Source organism: Aethalodelphis obliquidens, unplaced genomic scaffold, assembly GCF_003676395.1.
Source record: "Aethalodelphis obliquidens isolate GAN/ISIS:26980383/991018 unplaced genomic scaffold, ASM367639v1 scaffold86, whole genome shotgun sequence".
In the NCBI taxonomy this organism is placed as follows: domain Eukaryota; kingdom Metazoa; phylum Chordata; class Mammalia; order Artiodactyla; family Delphinidae; genus Aethalodelphis; species Aethalodelphis obliquidens.
In genome coordinates, this window is record NW_020838030.1 from 4,043,371 (window position 1) to 4,059,964 (window position 16,594).

Genomic DNA, 16,594 nt, shown 5'->3' on the forward strand with positions numbered 1-16,594 from the left:
CCTTAGATTCCCTGCCCTGCCCCCAATGCTGCAGCTCAGACACCTTGTGTGAGGAGAGAAGGGCTGGTTGGGGAGTCCTGACCTGGCAGCTGGGACTGAGGTTCAGAGACTGCAGAAACTTGTCCAAGTTCATGGGCTTATAGACAGGAGACCTGGGACTAGAATCCGGGTCTCCCGATCCCCCAACCATTATTGTTTCTGGAAGGCTCCTCTTGGCTCTTTATTTCACCTGTTTGTATAGTGAGATGCCCACAGATTTCTTGCTAATAGACTGAGCTTTGCTACTCACAGTGTGGTTCATGCCAGCAGCAGCAACAGCACCTGGGAGCCTATTAGAAATGCAGACTCTCGGGCTCCACCCAGACCTACTGAATCAGAATCTGCATTTTAACAAATCCCCAGGTAATGTGAATGCACATCAATGTTTCAGAAACACAGACTAAGATATTACTGTTGGGTTTATTCATCCAAAACCCTTATTTCAGCACCTACTATCTGCCAGGCTCTAGTAAGTGCTAAGCAAGCAGAGGGTCCCAGGCCAGTCAGTGAGACAGATGAGAAACCAGAGATCACAGACCTACCACTGACTTTTATTTATTTATTTACTGCTCGCTGAAACAGTAGTTGCTTTATTGATTTCCCTAAAGATGAATCACTAAGAATTCACTGGTGGCTGCTGTGGGTGGTGTATGTCTGTCCAGCATGCTTTGCCTTTTGTCTTCTTCCAGATCATTTGGAAACTTCTCCCCTACTCATTTTTTTTTAATTCAAAAATATTTATTGAGCACCTTTATATGCCAAGTCCTGTTCTAAACACTTGATACAGTGGTCAAGAAATCAGACAAAGCCCCTCTTTTCAAGGAGCTTCTTTATATTCTAATAAAGAATGAAAAATAAATAATATCAAAGAGTAATAAGTCTTCTGGAGAAAAATCAAAGTGACAACAGGGTCAGGGAGGAGTGTTCTTTGGGTAGAATGGTAGAAGAAGGCCTCTCTGAAGATGTAACATTCCCACCCAGGACCTGAGAAGGAGCCAGTCCTTTGACATCTCAAGCAAGAGCAGTTGGTTGGTTTTGGTGGGGCTGTCACTCAAGGTGCTAGAGCTGCCCTCTGGCAACAGTGATTGGTACAAGGATGAGCATGTGATCCCAAAAGAGCCAATAAGAGTCTTTCCTGGGGTTGATGTATAGACATGGGGAGAAACCAGTTGCTAAGGAGATTTCTTTGTGATCTTCAACAAGTCTCTTGCCTTCTCTGTGCCTCATTTTACTCATCTGTGAAGCAGAAGGGTTAGACCACATGCCACTTCAGCCTCTGCTACCTGGAACTTGCAGTTCTGAAAGATCCTGCTTTTTGAAACAAAGTATCACAATGCTGGCTTCTTTGGGGGGTCTGTCCTCCCTCCAGCCTTCTCAGATACATCTCAACAACAGTCTTAATAACTGAAGCTGACTCCTATTTGAAAATTTTAAATGGTCAGCCTCTGCCCAGCAGGGATTCTATCTTTTAGAAGTTTGTTGAGGTCCATCTACCATCCCTATATTTGTTTCACAACTGGAGGTTGGGAAGAAGGATCTAGGCTCAAATCCTAGTCTGCTTCTTATTCATCAGGTGACCCTGAACAAGAATTGTAACTTCTCTGAGTCTCAGTTTCTTCATCTGAAAAGTCAATATAATAATAGCGTCCATCTCGTGAGGCCCTTTTGAGAAGTATATGAGCTGTCACAGGCACCTCTCATGCCCAGATCTGCGGTCTGTGGATCAATGTCCTTTCCCGCTAGACTGTAAGCGGCATGGGGGCGTGAACTGGGACTGATTTTACGTACAATACAGTTAGCCATTATTTTCTTTTATTACTGTTGAGAAAGTTAACGTTGATTTTTGTACTTTTAAATAGCTATGCCAATCTGCTACCAAGATTATAGAAAGGCCTGGGGTAAGATAGGACTTTTTAGGGGCCTCTAATGAAAGTGTTTGCATAGAGTACATGGGAATAGCAAGAGGAAAAGAGAACACACATCTATTGAGCACATCCAGTATGCCAGTCAGTGTGCAAGGAGCCTGTACATCCAGTGCCCATTAACCCCTCACCACAATCCCAAGAAGTGGGTAGGGTTGTTATCCCCATCAGGCGGATAAGAAATTGGAAGCTCAGAGAAGTTATGACACTTGTCCAGGATAACACAGCTAACGAGTGACTCAGATGAAATTCAGGCCAGTCTGGCTCCAGGGCCAACTTCTTCCTACCTCTTTAAGATGTAGTTCTTCAGAGGTGATAGGAAGAATCCATCCTTGGTCAGGAGTCAGGGAAGTAGGTGTTCTCTGGTAATCAAGGAGGGAAGAGAGACCTTGCATGTAAACTGAGGCAGAGCTTCTGTGCTGAGAGGGTGATCCTGGGCTGAAAACAGAGGGCATCTACCTGTGTGGTCCTGTAGTGACCAGATCTCAGGTACTGTTTGTTGAATGTCACTGCTGTGCTATGCTCCATTTTTAGCTTTACAAGCATCACTCACAGGAGTGCCAGGAAATGGGGATGTTGTAAGCCAGACCTATCCAAAATCATGATCAGCAAGAATTGCAAACATGCTTGCTTCAGTACAAACCTTTCTAAGTGAGCCACATTTCTAAGTTCTGCTCCATTAAAGCCATCGGAAAGCTTCACGATTGCTTCATAATCTATTTCACCATGCTTTGGAATGGGACCTGCATGGATTTTCAATATATCTAACCTTGCTTGTTCGTTTGATAAATCAGTATGTATTTTTCTATCTAATCTGCCTGGACGAAGCAAAGTAGGCTCCACTGTATCTGGCCTGTTGGTAGCCATGATCATTTTAACTCTATGTAGGGTATCAAATCCATCCACTTGATTCAGTAGTTCCATTAAAGTTCTCTGAATCTCTCTATTAGCTGAAGTCCCCTCAGGAAACCGACGACCACCAATAGCATCTATTTCATCCATAAAAATGATGCATGGCTGATGGTCCCTGGCATAATTAAACATTTCTCTGATCACACGAGCACTTTCACCAATGTACTTGTCTACAATAGAACTAGATACAACCTTTAAGAAATTGCAGTCCAGCTTGCTAGCAACAGCTCATGCCATGAGTGTTTTTCCTGTACCTGGTGGTGCCTATAGCAAACAGCCTTTTGGAGGTATTATTCCTACACGTTGGAATAATTATGGGTTTGTAAGAGGTCATTCTATTACCTCTCTTAATTCCCGAATCTGTTCTGATAGCCCTCCGATCTCAGAATAAGGAACATTCCCAGGGTCCTCATGAGACATGTTGTGAACCAGTGGCTCTACCTCTCTTGGCAAATACCTCATGATAGTGTAGTCATATCCAAAGCAACTCGTTCCTGGCTTCAACTTACTTTTGTCAAGCCTTCGACGACAACCCACAACATATCTTGGTCCATTTGTAGCTTTAACGATGAATTTTTCTTCAGTTAATTGCTTAAGTACTTCACCCACAATCTGCCCAACACTTTGTAGGGCCTTCACGTCATTTTCAGACTTTTCATACTGCTTGGCAAGTTCTTTTAATTGTTCCCTTAACTCCTTGAGATGGCTGTCCATCTCCTTGTGCTCCATCAGCTTCTTTTTTTTTTTTTTTTTTTTGCGGTACGCGGGCCTCTCACTGTTGTGGCGTCTCCCGTTGCGGAGCACAGGCTCCGGACGCGCAGGCTCAGCGGCCATGGCTCACGGGCCCAGCCGCTCCGCGGCACGTGGGATCCTCCCGGACCGGGGCACGAGCCCGTGTCCCCTGCATCGGCAGGCGGACTCTCAACCACTGCACCACCAGGGAAGCCCCGGGAAACTATTTTTAACTTTTTAAGCAACTATTATCTGTTTTCCAAAGTGACCATACCATTTTATATTCCCACCTGCAGAGTATGAAAGTTCCAGTTACCCCACATACTCACTAACGTTTGGAGTGGTCACTCTTTTTACTTTGAGCCGTTCTAGTGGTTGTGAAGTGGTATCTCATTGTGTTTTTTTTTTTTTCATTGTGGTTTTGAATTGAATTTTCCTAATGACTAATGATGTAAGGCATCTTTTCATGCACTTACTTGCCATCTTCTTTGGTGAAATGTCAGTTCAAATCTTTTACCATTTTCATTGGGCCATTTGTCTTACTATTGAGTTACACATGTAAAAAAATATATCCTACATAAAAATTCTTTGTTGATTCTGTTTTGCAAATATTTTCAGTCTGTGACATGCCTTTTCATTTTTATAACAGTATCTGTTGAAGAGCAAGTGTTTTTAATTTTGCTGGAAACCAACTAAATTATTTTTTCTTTTATAGTTTATGCCTTTTGTTTCCTATTTAGTTTTTTTTTTTCTTTTTTTTTTTTTGCCAAATATAAGATCACTAAGATTTTCTCTCATGGTTTCTTCTAGAAGTTTTATAGTTTAAGCTTTTACATCTAGATCTATGATCCATTTTGAGCTAATTTTTATATATGGTGTGATGTGATAATGATCTGGTTCATTTTTTACTTCCAAATATGCAACTGTTCCAGAACCATTTTTTGAAAAGATTATCCTTTCTCCATTGAACTCCCTTGGCACCTTTGTTGAAAATTAATTAACCATAGGTATATGGATCTATTTCTGGACCTTCCATTCTATTTCACTGATGTATGTTTATACAGATGCCACATTACCTTGATTAGAGTTGCTTTATAATAAATCTTGTAATCAAGTAGTCTAAGTCCTCCAACTTTGTTCTTCCTGTTCAAAATTATTTTGGGTATTCAAGGTCCTTTGCATTTTAATATAAAATTTAAAATCAAGTTGTCAACTTCTACCAAAAAAAAAAAAAACCTTCTGGGACTTTGATTGAGATTGATTGAATCTACAGATTGATTTGGTGAGAATTGCTGTCTTAGTATTGATTTTGCCAATTCTCAAACATGGTATATTTATCCATCTATTTAGGTTTTCTATCATTTCTGTTAGCAATGTTTTGAAGTTTTTGAGGTACTAGCCTTGTATATCTTTTATTCAAACTTTTGATAAGTATTTTATATTTTTCATGCTATCATTAATAGTGTTTTTTAAAAATATGAATTCCTGATTGATTCTTTCTAGTACATAGAAATAGAATGATTTGTTTTATGTTAACTTGGTATCCTACAACCCTTCTAAATTCACTTATTCCAGCATTTTTTTTTGGTAACTTCCTTAGGATTTTCTACAGACTATAATTTTGCCTACAAATAAAGACAGTTGTATTTCTTCCTTTCGAAACTGTATGCCTCTTATTTGTTTTTTCTGGCCTATTGCACTGGGTAGAACCTCCAGTATAATGTCACGTACAAGTAGTAAGAACAGACGTCTTTTTCTCTCTCCTGATCTTTGTGGGGACTGTATTCAGTCTCTCAGTAAGGTGATATTAGCTATATGTTTCTATGGATTATCTTTATCGGGTTGATGAAGTTCCCGTCTATTCCTAGTTTGCCTAGAGTTTCTATTAGGAATGGTTGTTGGAGTCTATCAAATGCTGCTGTTGCGTCTGCTTCCTCCTCTTCCTACTCCCCCTCCTCCTTCCCCTCTTCCTTCTCCTCCTCCTTTTCTTCTTTTTCCTCTTCCTCTCCCTCACATCTTTTGAGATGATAATATGCATTTTTCTTCTTTTCCTTCCATAAGTATGGTGAATTACATTAATGTTGAATGTAAAACCAACCTTGCATTCCTGGGATAAACTCCACTTGGTCGTGATCCTTTTACATATGGTAGTTATGATTTACTAAACTTCATTTTTTTGCATCTATGTTCATGAAAGATGTTGATCTGTAGTTTTATTTTGCTTTTTCTTGTAATGTGTTTGTCTGGTTTTGCTACCAGGTTAATGCTTGCTTCATAGAATTTGTTAGGGTGTGATTTCTCCTTCTGTTTGATTTTCCAGAAGAGTGTATGTAAAACTGATATTATCTTTATTAAATGTTTCACAGAATTCACCAATGAAACCATCTGGGCCTGGAGTTTTTCTTTGTGGGAAGTTTTTTTTTTTAATTAATTTATTTTATTTTTGGCTGTGTTGGGTCTTCGTTGCTGCATGTGGGTTTTCTCTGGTTGCAGTGAGCAGGGGCTACTCTTCGTTGTGGTGCTCAGGCTTCTCATTGCAGTGGCTTCTCTTGTTGCAGAGCACGGGCTCTAGGCACGCAGACTTCAGTAGTTGTGGCATGGGGGCTCAGTAGTTGTGGCTTGCGGGCTCTACAGCACAGGCTCAGTAGCTCAGTAGTTGTGGCGCACGGGCTTAGTTGCTCTGTGGCATGTGAGATCTTCCCGGACCAGGGCTCAAACCCGTGTCCCCTGCATTGGCAGGCAGATTCTTAACCACTGCACCGCCAGGGAAGCCCCCGTGGGAAGGATTTTAACTACAAAAGAAGTTTTTACTAGATATAGGGCTATTTAGGATATATATTTATTCTTGAGTGAGCTTTGGTAATTTGTATCTTGCAAGGAATTTATCCATTTCATTTAAATTGCTGAATTTATTGGTATATACTTATATATAATATTCCCTATTAGCCTTTACTCTCTGTAGGATCTATGGTCATGACTTTTATTCCTGATATTGGTAATTTATGTCATCTTTCTTTTTCTTGATTAGTCTGGCTAGTGGTTTGTCAATTTTAATAATTTTTTAAATAATCAGTTTTGCTTTGCTTTGTTACTTTTCTGTTTCAATTTCACTGCTGTTTAATTTTTTTTCTCTTTATTTTTTTCTGCTTATTTTAGGTTTAAGTTGCTGTTCTTAGTTAGAATAACTTTGAATAGAATAATAAGTTAGAAACCTAGGTCATTGATTTGAAACTCTTCTTCTTTTCTACTGTAAGCATGTATTACTATAAATTTCCCTCTAAGCAGAGTTTTAGCTGCATCCCCCAAATTTTGATGTGTTGTATTTTTATTTTCATTCAATTCAAAATATTTTGTAATTTTCCTTGTAATTTCTTCTTTGATCCGTAGGTTAATTAGAAGTGTGTTGTTTAGTTTCCTATATTTGAGGACTTTCCAGATCTATTACTGATTTCTAACATAATTATATTGTAGTTTAAGAACATAATTTATATTATTTAAATTCTTTTAAATGTATTAATTTTTATGTTGATCCTGTATCTAGTGGTCTTGACAATTTCACTTATTAATTCTAATTGTTTGCTTTTCCCCTAAGATTGTGAATGAGATTGTGGACATCCTTATCTCGTTCCCAAACACTAGAGGAAAGAATGCAGTATTTTATCATTAACTATGATGTTAGCTGTGGATATCTTGTACATACTCATTATATAGTTAAAGAAGTTCCCTTCTATTCCTGATGCTGAGGAATTTGTTATAGATAGTTATTGATTTTATCAAATTTTTTTTTTTTTTTTGTGGTACACGAGCCTCTCACTGTTGTGGCCTCTCCCATTGAGGAGCACAGGCTCGGGACTCGCAGGCTCAGCGGCCATGGCTCATGGGCCCAGCCGCTCCGTGGCATGTGGGATCTTCCTGGGCCGGGGCACGGATCCGTGTCCCCTGTATCGGCAGGTGGACTCTCAACCACTGCACCACCAGGGAAGCCCTTATCAAATGTTTTTAATAAATCTTTTGAGATAAGATTTTTCTCAGTATGGTGAACTGTATTGATTGATATTTGAATGTTACACTGTACTGGTATTTTTCAAATAAACTTCACTCAGTCATGATAGATTATCCTTTTTAAAAAATATATCACTGTATTCAATTTGCTAATATTTTGTATAGTATTTTTGTATCTCTATTCATGAATGGTATTGTACAATAATTTTATTTTCTTATAATATCCTTGTCTGGTTTTGGTACCAGGGATGTGTTGATCTCAATATGTTGAGAAATGTTCCCGCTTTATTTTGGTGACAAAAAATTGTTTTTATTTAATGTGTAGAAAGAGTTGTTTGTCTTTTCTTTAAGAATATAGGACTATTCAGATTTACTGTTTCTTCTTGTTTTCATTTTGGCAAGTTATGTTTTTCAAAGAATGATGGCATAAAAATTCCCCTTTTAGCAACATGAACATCCGCTCTATGTAAAGTATCCTAAAACACAAAGTGTTGGTTTTAGTTTATCAACACACCCACTGGCCAATGGCAAGACCAGGAAAGTCATCCCAATGCTTTAGGAGAAAAATTTATGGTAGTATATAACAACACTTTACACATTGTTAAGTGCATGTGTACAGTTTGTTGTTGGTTTTTAGCGAGGTGGGAACATATTTTGGAATGCTCGAGGTGCTCTTTGGCTAAGCCTATCAGCTGTCCTAAGATGGGTTGGAAAATATAGGTTGCTAAGAGTCTCCCAGCATCCAAGGAAAACTATTATACATATTTGTATTACGAGGTTCAGAGTAGCCAGTAGTTGAGGTCCTTTTGAGGGGTGACGGTACCTCACTGGAAATCACTTCATTCAACCAGCAGCTCCCTGGAAGCTGGGACCAGGAAAAATAGTGCATGAATTGGAAACCAGAAGAATTCTCCAGAATCTGGGTGTGAGCTAGAGGTAGCAGCAAGGTCAGGGTGAGGGCCAGATAGGGCCATGAGCCCCTGAACTAAAGTCACCTCCTAACTCAGAGGACTGGCTTCTCACCGGCAGCCTGCCTGTCGTCCCATCTCAGGGAGTAGGGAGTGTCCTGGGTTCCAGGGTCACCAAGTGAGCCATCTCTGGCTGGAGTGGGTCAGATGTTAGGACATTCATTTATTTACCCACTTGCTCATGTTGGGTCACCACTGAGGTACCAGGGCCCTGGTGACTCCTAGCCAGGTGAACACAAGCCTTCCCCCCCGTCCGTTCCCCATCTCATCCCCTTTTCTTCCTCAATTCATGTTTTCTCTCCTTTTGCATAATTCCTGCTTCCTCTCTCTTCCCCTTCTTTCCTCCCCTCTCTCTACCTTACCCTCCCTCATGTCTACCTTCTCCCCCCACCCCACTTAAGACACATTTCTCCCACTTCTTCCTCCCCACTGCCTTTCTTGTCAGACAGTAAGAACCTCGGAGGTGGTTGCCAGGATACTAGACTAAAACAGTGACAGAAATGCAAACCAGGAGTTGTTTGAGCAGAAATAGGAATGAAACAAAAATTCAGATCAATAGATGTCAAGCCACAGATCTTTCGGGTACAGCCCGCGTTTCTGATCCAGGAAGGAAGGACCAATAGCTCTCTAGCCCTTTAAGGGGACTTAATGTTAAAGAACGTGGCTCTCCTCATCGGGCAGAGAAGGAGCTTTTAACTGTACTTCTGGTGCTGAGTGCCAAGAAGTCGGGAAAGAAGAAAGAAATTGGGAGAGTCATTACCCAGGATTAAGGGAAAAAAGGCAAATGTCCTTCCAGAGCCAGGGGTTCCACTTCACAATGGAAGTTCCAGGCATGTCCTAAGGATATCACGGTCCTATTAATTGGAACCTTTGGAGCATTTGGTACTCATGTTCCCACGTCATTCGTACCCTGAGACAAACACAGACCAGCAATCATTGTAAAACAAAACTCACTGCCTTTGCCAAGGGGCCATGTAAAGACACAGGCCTGCAATTATGAATATGGCCACCAGGGGAGGTAGTGATTACTGCAGATTTGGGGCAATGGACCAAGATATATTCTCTCTCTCTCTCTCTCTCTCGCTCTCTCGCTCTCTCTCGCTCTCTCTCGCTCTCTCTCGCTCTCTCTCGCTCTCTCTCTTTCACACACACACACACACACACACACACACACAGATGAGTCTATCTCTTTATCAAAACAATAGAAATATTACTCAACTGCTGTATCAGATTTAGACTGAGATAGGGAAAATTACAAATGTCTAGATCCAAATTGCATCTTTCCTCATATTAAACAGTTTCTCACGTTGAGGTGGGGCCTTGGTGTGACATTAGGAAGACACAGCGGCTTTCTGGGCCTCCTGAGTCCCCAGCTCAACATCTTGCTTTTCTGTGTAGGGACTTCAAATTGATTCTTTTAAAAGCCTTTAACTATTCATTTGCTCTTGCAGATAGAATGAGGTAATTGCCCTTTTCAAACTATTTCTGCTTCAGAACTTCCTATGCTAACTGTCTCTCCTGCTTCACTCCCCCCACCCCATTCAAATACAAGAACTTTTCTTTCCACTTGAGAGCAAAGCTGAATTCTTATATGCCATAATCCAAGAAACGTTTCTTAAAACCTGGGATTATATACCTGAATCCTCACACCAGATTCTTCGTGATTCTTTTCCTTTTTAGTCAGGAGGGAGATCCCAGGCATCTCACTCCTTACCTCTCCCTTCCTCCCACTATCCAAGTTCAGGCTCACCAGGATGGAATACAAAAATAAATTACTTATTAAAACTCTATTAGGCCCCTGTCCCTCAGGCCTAACATTTTGCATTTTTCTTCCTCTGAATAGTTAAAAACCCATTTTGAGAACATTTGAATAAATGAGTTTTTAACCAAAATTTAAACAATGATTCTTCTTACACGATCACAGGTTCTTGGGAACAGAATTGCTGAGAAGCCAATGGGCAGTGCAAAGAGGCTTCTCTTCTGAGCCAGCTCATTTATTTGCTTGGGACAGTGAATGCTCTAATCACAACATATTTGGTTTCCTTTGTAATACTGGAATTCCTTAAGTGTCCTTGGCCACTTTCCACCCCCCAAATATTAGTCATGCCGCTTGGTGCTCAAACAAATCCCCAGCTCAACACTCCCGAACACATCCTTTCCTATTTGCATGGAAATTAGATTTTTAAAACTTTAAAATGAAAACAAGCTTCACAGCCCGTGTCCACAAAATGCCTCTTTGTCAGTGCGTGCACTGTAAACTTTGCTTCGAAGCAGTAGTTTTCAATTCCATCAGTTCATGAGGCTTAAGGAGCTGAGCTGGCGGCACACCCCTGTCAGTGGGGAACTTCTCCCTCAGTGCCAGCTTCGCCGGCTTTGGCTCTGCTTAGATCTGAATTGAAGCACCTGTGTGTCTTTTACCTTGGTGCTTTCAAGTCTGTAAGATAGCACATTGATTTTTTAAAATCAGAAGGTAAAAACCCCTCACCGTCTTTGGCAATGGATAGAAAAACTCATTGTCTCCAGTGTGGGCGCTGGGAACAATCATATCTCACAAGTCCATCCTGTGTAAATAACTACTGAATATTTTGTTGAGCACCTAATATGTACCAGGTGCTGGGGATGTGGAGAGAAATATGGTGGTGCTCACGCTGGTAGGGAGAAAGAGAGACGTGAAGAGATTTGTATAGAGACCATAGCCTGATGTAATGAAAGCAGAGGGTAAATGAGGTCTGTGGGGAAGTGGATAACTTTCCGGAGAAGTGAGGTAAGGCTTCCCAGAAGAGGTGGCATCTGAGAAGCGCCTTGAATAAGAAGCAATGTCCTTGCTGGAAGTGGAGCATATGGCAATTGGAAAGGGAGTTTGGGTCAGATGTGTGAAGGTCTCCAACTGCCTGGCCAGTAAGTATGGCCTCCATCCTCCTCACGTTCATCTAGAAACATTTATTGGTTCATAAGTTTATTCTGCTATCTGAGTGGTTGGTCCCTGGGTGCCAGTGGTGCTACTGGTGTGCTGGGATCTTCCTTCAGGTCCACCAGGCACCTTACTCTGCACTGCCCTGGGCCCTGGGAGGCTGACCCGCGCACACTGCATCAGCGGGCACTGTGCGCCCTCTGGGTGCTGGTTAGAGGTGGCAAATTAGAGGCACTAGCAAGAGATCAGGGGGTAAAGGGAAAGAGAGATCGGCTTATTTGTCACCCCAGTTCCCTGCCTGTGGGGTTACAGTGCCCAAATCTCTCAAGCCACAGCTGCCGTCCGTCTACCCTCTCCACATAGCTCTCTTGGGGTCTCCTTGGTCCTCAGGCCTCGGGGGGCGATGACTCCCTGCTGATACTTGTCCTGGGCGCTGCACCATCTCTGTTGCTCTCCTTAGACTCTGCCCACACCTTTCCAAGTAGTCCGTTCGTTAAGCTGCCCTCCATTACCCAGCTTGGTGTGTGTGCCATGTGTCTCCTCCCAGTACCATGACTCATAAGAATGGCGAGTGAGGTCCCAACCCCCATGCAGCTTATCATCTAATCCTCTTGGACTTGTTTAAGCAGGAGAGTGATCAGATTGCCTATGCATGTTTTGGGAAAATCACCTGGATGGCAGTGAGGAGAGAGATTTCAGTGGAGGGGAGAACCATGAGGGAAGGGGTGTTGCTGTTTTCCTTGCAACAGATGCGGGTGGTCCACTTCAGGGAGGGCCAGAGGGAGAGGAAGGGGATGAAAGAGTGAGAAGGAACAGTGCAAGGGGGCACTCACATCCTGGCTGGGACAACTGGGCAGATGTTCTCTGGGGAACCCCGGAGAAAGAGTTGTTTGGCAGGGAGGGGAAATGAGAACGTTGGCGTTGATGTGTCTGTCGCCAGCGGCACAGCCAGATGGATGTGTCCAGCCAGCTATTGCAATTGTGGTTTTGAGTCTGTGGGAGAGGTCAGGGTGGGAAATATGGATCTGGGCGTCCTTGGAGTCTAGGTCGAGGGGGTGGGTAAGACCCAAGACAGAACGTGTTGGGTGAGCAGTGCAGCTGGCCTGCGAGAGGGCCTGTGGGGCCTGGATATGTGCAGAGCAGCTCAGCACTGATGCAGGTGCCTGGAACTCCCCACACTGGGTGGTGAGTCCCGTCGTCTCAGCCCAGGGCTCATGGGGGGCCTTACACCACCCCCATGCCTAGGGAATGCCGCTGAATCTGTCCTTGTTGCTTCAGGTTTGCCGACATCCCAGGCTCTCCATTCTGCTGAATGTGGAGATGGGTAAGGAAGAGGCAGGACATTTAATTTGATTAAATTAAACGCTCCGTCCACGAGCGTTTTCTTTGGTCGTGTCCTCTCATTTTGCGGCCAGGGTGCCTGCTGTCTTCTTTGGGAAGCCCTGTGGCTTGGAGTTAGGGTGGCTCAGCTATGTTTTGAGTTTGGTACGAGGGAAACTGCTGACCAGCCTCACTGACAGATGCAGTGACCTGGCAAAGGTCACACCCATGGCTGGAGCTCCTGAGCTGCTGTGAGTCTTGGGAAACTGCACGCCTGAGCTCACAAGACAGCCTGAAACCCCATGTTGGGGAGTAGTTACAGGGTTGGAAGGTGTAATAGGTTGAGCTGTGTCCCCTCAAAATTCATATGATGAGGTTCCAACCCCCAGTACCTTATAATATAACCTTATCTGGAGATATGGTCCTTAAAGAGCTGGTTAAGTTAAAATGAGGCCAGTAGGGTGGGGCCCTAATCCAATAAGACTGGCGTCCCTAAGAGAAAGAGACCCCGGGGGGACCTGCACGCAGGGAGGGATGACCATGTCAAGAGGCTGCAGGAGGGTGGCCAAGGGGAGAAGCCTCAGAGGAAACCAACCCTGCTGACACCTTGATCTTAGACTTCTGGCCTCCAGGACTGTGGGAAAATAAATTCCTGTTGTGTCGGCCACCCAGTCGGTGACACTTTGTTGTGGCAGCCTGAGCTGACTGGCACAGAGGGAAGGTGACATGTGCACTAGTAAGTTACCCTGCCTCTGAATCACACTGCTACACCGAGCACAACCGATCACCTCCTGCATCTGCTTTTCACCCCAAAAGGACAGAAACTGTTGGAAGGATGAGATACTCTCTATGCCTACATGCCCTGACATTTTCAAATAAATAAATAAATCATTCGAGAAAAGCAAGCAGTAACCAAACTGATTGACAAGGAAGAAAGGAAGAAGGGCCAGCAGATAGTGACCATATGCAGCCCAGCTTCCCTGTGCTTTATATATAATCCCGTTTAACCCCACATCCCTTTGCAGTGCACCTTATGAGCCCCTGGGGTGCAGACAGGGTAGGTAACTTGCCCCAGTTCACAGCCATAAGTAGCAGAGCTGCTAACAAACCTGCCCCAGCCAGCTCTAGAGGCCCAGTTATTTCCACTGTCCTCTGCACTTAGCTCCCGGGGAATTAAAAAGAAGACAGGACACTGCACCCCTCTCTCCCAGTCTTACTGTCTGGCTCACAAGATGAGACGTACACAAGTGGAAAAGTGATGGGCAGTCAAGATGATTGACCTACTTGCTGTGTGGTTGGAGCTCTTGGACTCTGCTCTCAGAAACGCCCCATGACTGCCTGGTGGAGCTGGGCTTCACAGAGAGACCCACAGGGGGGTGGCCCTGGAGGCTTTGCTCTCAGACTTCACCACAAGATGTGCAGTTTTCTTGGTTCTTACCACCCAGCTCAGTTTTGCCTTAGCAACTGGTTAACTGTGGCTGTGGCCCTGCATCCTCAGCTAAATATTCCTGGTCCCTCGACCTTGGCCTCTAACCTCCCCATCTGTCCTGGCTGCAGCCATGGACTCCTTTCCCTTTTGACTCCAGTGCTGTAATGATGCCACAGCTGGCTCGCCGCCTCCTGGATCTGATTCCACGTGGTGATAAGAGGCAGAAATCATCCTGGGCAGGTAATGATCAGGTGTAAGAGGAAGAAGCACCCACGGGAGACAGAAAGCCAGAGGCCTTGGACAGAGCCTTTTGATTTTTATTTTTTAATAAGTTTATTTATTTTATTTATTTATTTAGGCTGTGTTGGGTTCTCCTTGCTGTGTACGGGCCTTCTCTAGTAGTGGCGAGCAGTGGCTACTCTTCTTTACGGTGCGTAGGCTTCTCATTGCGGTGGCTTCTCTTGTTGCGGAGCACGGGCTCTAGGCGCGCAGGCTTCAGTAGTTGTGGCTCGTGGGCTCTAGAGCGCAGGCTCAGTAGTTGTGGTGCACAGGCTTAGTTGCTCCACGGCATGTGGGATCTTCCCGGACCAGGGCTCGAACCCATGTCCCCTGCATTGGGAGGCGGATTCTTAACCACTGTGCCACCAGGGGAGCCCCCAAGAGCCTTTTTAGACATAAAGTGGAAAGACTTGCCACTTCAGACACTTTCCGTAATGGCTTTGGCATTCTGCTCTGTACAATTCTCTCCTCCTTTCTGAAAATCCATGCGCACGCTCAACCTGGCTCACTGGTAGCGCCTGTAAGGAGGCATCAGCACACATATCAGCAGGCACAATGCACACAAAACAGAGCAGAGGAATTTACGGGCGACCTGGAGTGGAGCACGCTCAGACGAGTGGAGCAAAGAAATACAAAAGACACATGGGAAAAAGAGGGGCGAGGGAGAAGAGACAGGCAGTGTCTGGGTAAAACAGAACACAGACGGAATGCCGGTCCTTGCAGGGCAGAAGCTTCTTGTTCTTCCTACATTGTGCTCAAGGTGGCATGGAGCAGGTGGCCCCTGCTGGCTGGCTAATTGAGCGATGGCTCCAGGAAAACATAAAATGAACAGTTCATGCTTAGAGAAGGCTGGAGGAGATGGCCACAATATGCCTGATGAAGCCTGGCTTTTGTCCGACTTTCAGAGGTTCCAATCTTGGCTCTGCACCCTCGATTCTTCCCGGGGAAGCTCCTTGGGGGTCAGACTCAAGTTTGCGCTCTTTGTCAAATATCTTCTTTGGAGACATCCCAGCAGCAGGGTTGGCCAGCTTGGTTTTAGGAAAGAAGGGACTGTTGGAGAGCTTACTCCATCCGATGCATTTTCCAGATGGGGAAATTGTGGCCCTGTTTGGGTCAGGGGCTGTCAGTGGTCTCTACCACCTCCCACCTTTGCTCAGCTGCAGCTCTGGTGCTCTTGAACTTGGAGACTCAGCCCCCGCTGCCTTCCTTAGTCAATCCTGGCCCACAGGGGTGTGTGTGGGGAAGGAGGCATTAGGAGTCCCTGCCCCACTGGCGTGATGAAGCTGAGTTTCATCTACGGCTGGGGTCCAAGAGCAGTACCCCCAATATTAGGTGAAGGACTCCAGTCTCTCACACCCACCCCTTCTCCAAGGCTTCATCTGTAAATACAGAGACAGCAAGTTGACTTAATTTCATTTGACAACTCTCATTGAGAAGGATTGGGAGACTTCCAGGTACCACTCTGTGGTGGATTAGTTATGTCTGCCAGAGACACAGGCTGCAGAGTGGGGGTAGGTAGGCCACGGATTTGGCATCCCAATTGAGCCACATCCATTGCCTACTAGACCTCAAGTATCACTGCAACGTGGGTTCTCCGGCCCCACCCATCTATGTCACCTCTGACATAGATGCCTGCTGCACCCAACCCCAAGTGTGGTATGCCCAGTGTCCCCTGCTGACCACCCACCTGGACCCTCCCTTACGTCTCGGTTAGTTTGTCCAGTCTCCACTTCTACCTGAGCCCAGCTTCCTGCTTGAGAGCAGTAAACAAGCAAATGCCCCTAGAGTATTTGGCAGTGTCCACACGTAGTAGGTACTCTGTAAGGTACTAGTACATGTGTTATATCACAACTGTCTGTCTTCCTTAATAAATAATTGATTGTCTACTACATATCAGGTATGTTTTGTAGCTTGTCCCACTTAATCCTCCTGACTGCTGGGAAGATTGGTACTACTATCATAGTTCCAGTTTTACAGATAAGGAAACTGAGGCTCAAGAGGTGACATCATCTGGTCAAGGTCAGATAGCTTGTAATCAATGAACCTTTGGATGTTTGATCCAAAGCTCTGTCTCTTTTCA

The 16,594-nt window shown here is 44.3% G+C and overlaps 1 pseudogene; it reads right to left on the reverse strand.

The window, feature by feature from the left end:
* Positions 1–2,550: 2,550 nt before the first annotated feature.
* LOC113613264 (26S proteasome regulatory subunit 10B pseudogene) lies at positions 2,551–3,611 on the reverse strand (annotated as a pseudogene).
* Between the last annotated feature and the right edge of the window lie 12,983 nt (positions 3,612–16,594).